Consider the following 6277-nt stretch of genomic DNA (forward strand, 5'->3'; position numbering starts at 1 on the left):
CTCCTTAAGTCCATTTGAATCTTTCCTCTCACTTCCTAAATCTATACCCCCTATTTCTGGCAAAAGGCTGCTAAGCTTCCGCCTTGTCAATGTCTCTCGTGCTTGCATAAGCCTCTATAAATTCTCCGGTCATTCTCTTACATCCGAAGGAATAAAGACCTATCCTTGCCAACCTCTTCATAGTGCTGAAAACATCCTTGTCAATCTCTTCTGAACTTTATCCAGTTTATTCATATATTTCCTATAACAGGATGAATAGACTGTACACAGTACCCCAAGTGTTGTTTTACCAACGATTTATCTAAGGGCAACATAATGCCTCAACTCCTATATTCGTTGCCCTGGCTGAAGAAGGCCAGCATGAAAAATGGCCTTTTCACTACCCTGTCTACTTATGACACCATTTTCATCGAACTCAGCGCGGGTATTCCTAGCCTCTCTCTTCCATTACACTCCCATTTTTAAGTCCTATGCCGGCTTGACTTTCCAAATGCATTGCCGCACGTTTATCTATATGAAATCAATTTGTCACTCCTTAGCGCACGTTTCTAACGGATCAAGATCTACAATAACCTTCTTCACTATCAACAACACTTACTAATTTGGCGTAATCCACAAATTTACTGATCAAGCCTTGCGCGTTCGCATTCAAGTCATTCATATAAATTGGGAATAAGTCCCAATGTTGATCCTTGCATAAGACCACTTTCAGTTCTAAATCTGCTACTGATAAGATTCATTTTGTTGAATGACTCTCACGGGGTGATCTCAGATGTCCACCTTGAAATCTGAAGGAGATGGGTGGAAAAGTAATAGCCTTGGTCCCGCGATTGACTGGATAATTGGAACTAAGCAAGAACAAAATTAAAGGGAGTGCGTCGCAGCAAAACCAGAAAAGCCCGGTGAAAACATTGGACTTACCCATAGAGAAGCGAGGACAATGCAGCTACCAAGCAGGAACAGAGGGAATAATATTTAAAACTCTTCCATTTGTTTTCAAAAAGTAATAATCCTGGGTGCCCGAGCTGTTCAAATGAACCTTATTGAAATTCAAAGAATAGATTTTCTGAGGAGAATTTCCCGAAACTAACATAATATAAAATAAAACTAATTGCTATTGTTGTTTGTCATGAAATGGGAAAGGTCCTGGGCAAAAAAAGAACACCCGTAAATCTGCATTGAATCACAATCTGAATACTTTGAATTATCGTGTAATCTCAGAGATCGAAATATCTCAATTTACATCATAACCCAAACTAAACCATGCCGTATTATTTAATCGGCGCCTATAGAGTTTTGTTTTAATTCCTTGTGCCGTTTCCTTGTCTCAGCTCTGAGCGAAAGGTGTTGGGGGCGGGGTGGTGCTGAGGACTTAAAACTACGTCGTCTTCTGCAGTACCATTCTGTTCTGTCCGAACAGACCCCATCAGAATCGCACATTCATTCCCCCATTCCCCGCCGTCTGGATTATAAAACCTTACCTTATTAAAGCGGCACATGCAAAATGCTGGAGGAACTCAGCCGGCCAGGCAGCATTTACAGAAATGAATGAACAGTTGACCTTTCGGGCCGACAGCCTTCGGGTTGGATCAATGAAATTATATGCTATGAAATGTTGCCATTACGCAATCTCAATATAAAGTCACATTTACCTTTCTCTCTCCATATTTGATCGCCAGATTTCTACCCCGCGTTCTATTTTATCATTTAATGATTGGTGAACTTAATTTCATTTGCGTTGACTGCTTTCGACATCGGCACGCGGTTAATGGAACAGACAGTAGGTGAGGTGAAGCCCTGATCCTGCGCTTCAGTAGTTTCCGTTGTGGAGGTCGCTTAGGAGGAGCTGCTGATTCCAAATGTTGGCCATTTCTCTTTTCCACCGTCGCTGCCTGACCTGCTGAGTTTTTCCGACATTCTCTACTTGTATTTCAATTGCTGAATCATGTTTTCATACCCCTAATTAAACATGTTGCCTGCTGCCAGTCTTACCGAGAACAATCGAGTTTGAGGCCTGGGGCAGCATCAAGAAAAAAGGGAAGTGTTACAACGAAATATCCATTGTACCAGTAAGCAGTATGTTATAATTTCATCTCGTCCTGAAACCAGACAAAAACTTAAACGTTATGTTTTCCTCAGTGCCTCCTAAAGTTACATTTATGAACACCTAAAACCTAAAGGGACCCGAAGTCCCAAACCTGAACGTTTTGTTTCTAATTTAGCACCTTAGATTTCGAGCGGCTGTTCGCCTTGGGCACGGACCGGGTCAGCAACGCCTAAACTCCAGCGACGCAATGCTGGCGTAGATGTTTGTTTTCTTTGAGCCCTGACTCAACTAACACGAGCTATCTCTTTCTTATCCTTTTAGTGGAATAAATAAACAAATCGTTACTGTTGTCACTCCGTCGTGTCTATTGTCGAGGTTCGGGGGTCTGATGGAAGCAGACCCAAAGGGCCATCAATCAGCTCAGCAACGCCTGCATCATAGCACACGCACACGGAAAGAGACGGGAGAATGTCATACATGGCGACACGATCACTGTAGTTTAAATATAAAGCAATTTTTTTTTATTTACATGATTTGTAAAGACTTGCGGATAAAGAAAATATATATATCTTTTATATGATGCTTTCATACACAGCATATGACTATCAAAGTCATCTGTGGAATTCAACGTACCTACGATATCTTGCCCGACAGTATTAAAGTCTAGTCACTATTATAAATGAAGGTGTAACATCCCTTTCGTACTTTGACCAGCAAAGCAGTTGAACGACATCGATACGCCAGGAGTGGAACATTCGGCCGGTCTGAAATATGCACAGGACCGTTCCTTCCTCGGTTTAGTGATATTTCTCTTTGGCTTCTGAATTTTCCTGTGATTTTGTTATTTTCCCCCTTTTAGTCATGACGCTGTAGTCCCACACAAACGACTTGCATTTACAACCTCCTTTAGCTCGCTTTCTGGCTTCCCCGCAACCATAAACGGCCATGTCTACAATTAAAAAAGGACAACGTTGGTTTGCATTCCGAACAAGCATCATGTCAAGTGTGTTCATTGTTGGCGCTACCTGTCATGTCTATGTTATCCCATCGTTTACCTTGATCTATTCAGACAGCACAGAAACAAACGGAACTAACTGAAAATTTCAACCCGGGAAACAAGTTAACTGCATCCAAGTCCAAGCCAACCTGCATCAAGAGAGACTATTCATGTCTCATCGGGTAACACCAGGAACGAAATTCAGTCACCATTCACATTTTTGGGAGACATGAGTTGATAAAACAAATTAAGAATTCTACTTTGATTATTGATAATTAAACTCAATTAAAGTACACGAATTGCACATGTTCAAAAGAGCCACTCACTATCATTGACCATGAAATTTGAAATGTAATTTCAATTCTTGGTCGATGTTTGGTCTCTCTAAAGTATATAAATTTCTCTTTGCTTTCTTTCTATATGTTTTGTTTCTGCAAGTTTCAGGGAGACAGTTTCAACATTTGAAAGGATCGGATGTTCCGAAAAATTGATAATCTTCAAAAAGAAAAGTTGAAAACAGTTGCAAATCCATTGCCAGATCGTGAATTTCGGGTTAACAAGTTTTAAAATATGTGTATGGACGTGATAAAATTAAATTATTTTAAATGGAAAAGTGTACAAAGTTTAAGTATTCTCCGGGTTTAAGGCAAATATATTGATTATATGTCAGCCTTGCTGTGTGTCCCACTTTGTATCTACAAACGGTTTGTAACATTAAAGTGAAACAAATATATACTGCACATTTTAGAAATCAAAGAAAAATTATCTCTAATAGCTGATTAAAATTAATTTGTTCAAAGTATGTATAATGTGAAGAGGTGGTTCACATTCACAGAAACGGTCGTATTTTCTATTATTTAGAACTTCTCACCTTTTTTCTTTAGGAAAGCCTTGAAATATTGTTTTACCAAAATATTTCGTTTTCAAGGTGATTTGCAGTTTGTGGTATTACAAATGGAAAATATGCATTTCATTTAACAAGAAAGCAGTGATTTAAAGAGATACTTATAATTTCAAGTGTATTTGAAAATCTCCTCTTTGTTCCCAGATATAATGGGTAAAAAGAAAGAAAACAGATACAACAGATTTTGAAAAAAAAATAAACAGATTTTCTGTGGCCTCTGGTTTCCAAAACCATTGAAGGAAGTTTCACGAGATCTCCAATTCTTTAATCCACTGACATCCTTGGTTAACGAATAACATAGTGCAGAAGCGAAAAAGTGGGTTGATGATTATTGTTCGAATGTGATCTAAAGGAAAAGTGTCCCTTCAGAGAAAAAGTTCAAAGGATTTGTATTCCATCTTCCGCGTTTTAATATTAATTGCACGTCCATATTAAGGTGACTTGTGGTTAATTTCTAAGAAATAAAGAAATGCGTATCCTGCTTGAACAATTAGTAAGAGTTTGTATAAAATGTTTGCCTGTTTTGTCCAGATACCCCCGTTGTGGCGTAACCTATACTTCTGTTCAATTAGACGACTCTCTGTCTTTTATTTCCTGCTCCAGTTATACTAAGTGTTACAAGTTTCCATAGCTTGATAACAGATTCCCTTTACTTTCGCACACTAAGCAAAGCACCCCCTTTCTTCCGAATTTGACTTTCGTTAGACTTGCCTATAGAAATCTACTTTTTCCCCAATCACAAAGATCTTCAATAGACTCTGATAAAATGGAGCGAAGACTTTGTTTCGATTAACTAATTGTGGATGATTGTTTCTGAGTTGTCTGTTTAAAGCAACAAGCTCGATGTGCTTATCTGTTATCGTCTGGGAAAGTTTTATAAACACAAAACTGTCTGTTTATCTGAATGCATCGGACTGATTTATTGCTACTGGGCTCTGCGAGCCGATTCGTGTACATTCAGACATTAACACAACCGCGCACACATCACATAAACTCACGCACAGTGATTCACAGAATCACATATATATATACACACAGATAAATTATTCTCACAGAATTTCATGCATATATGAAACATTAATATCATGCCACAACCACAGTCACACGCATACATTGGCGCGCACACACACACACACACACACACACACACACACACACACACACACACACACACACATATGTTGTAAACTTGTCCCTTTACACCTTTGCAGATGTAATTGAATACTTAATAAAACAAACCTTCACATAATAGCTCGCGCGTGTATATAATGCAATTCATAAACCCACAGACATACAAGAATAAACAGACGAACAGACAAATTCACACACATACAAATACAATCCTCCACAAGCCCAGGGCCGGATACACACACTTGTGTGCACGGTTTTTAAAACCTCGTGAAAAGTTCTGTGTTCTAGCAAAGGGTAGATTTTTACCAGGTTGACTGGATGAATGTAGCCGTTCTCATACTTGTCGTTGGCTAGGATCTGCCTCAGATGTGCGATGTAGCTGGAAGCCAGCCGCAGGGTGTCGAGTTTGGAGAGTTTCGTGTCCGGTGGAACCCAGGGTAGAGTGGTTTTGAGCCGTGAGAAGGCTTTGCTCAGCACCCGCATCCTGGCCCTCTCCCTGGCGTTCGCTGCGTTTCGCTGAACCTGTTTACCTTCCTGGGTCACCCCATTCAGGGGAGATTTATTGGAGCTCGTCTTGCGCCTCTTTCCTGAAGACCCCCTACCCTTTTTGGGGGACTCGTGCTCGTTGTTGGAGCTGTCTTCGTTGCTGTCGTTGGAGGTGCAGAACTCCTTGTTAGATTTCCTCTTTAATGCATCGCATTCCTCCTCCGTGCCCAGCACTTCCATTTCTTGAAGATCTTCGGCATCGCTAACGGACCCAGTGGACATGGTATCGCCACGATCTCCTGCAAGTTGAGATTAATGACCGTAAAGACACCGAAAAGGTTCGGAACGTGGCGCTTTTCAGCTGGAGTGAATTCCTCCACTTAGTTTGGTTGAAGACCCTGCGATCTGGATGCGACATCCGCAATTTATCGCACTGCGGTAGAGGCGGGTCCTGGAACAGAAGAGGAGGGCTCACTGGGTTTTGACAGACGCTGCTAGTGCGCGATTCTCAGTTGGGATACTTGTTCGGGAAACTTTACAGAAATTCGACATTTTGTGACTAGTCTATAAAACAAATCAGGAAATTCATTGGCAATTACAACTAGATGATTTAACACGAATAGATACTTAATTTATTTGCGAAGTTCAAGGTATTTATATTCTCAGCTATTTAAAGAAAATCACCACTTACTTGTTTTATGGTAATATTTTC

General features: G+C 40.2%; 1 pseudogene; it reads right to left on the reverse strand.

Moving 5' to 3' along the window:
- Positions 1-2540: 2540 nt before the first annotated feature.
- Positions 2541-5998, reverse strand: LOC132400912 (transcription factor 21-like; annotated as a pseudogene).
- Positions 5999-6277: the final 279 nt, after the last annotated feature.

This window comes from Hypanus sabinus, chromosome 10 (genome assembly GCF_030144855.1).
Source record: "Hypanus sabinus isolate sHypSab1 chromosome 10, sHypSab1.hap1, whole genome shotgun sequence".
Lineage (NCBI taxonomy): Eukaryota > Metazoa > Chordata > Chondrichthyes > Myliobatiformes > Dasyatidae > Hypanus > Hypanus sabinus.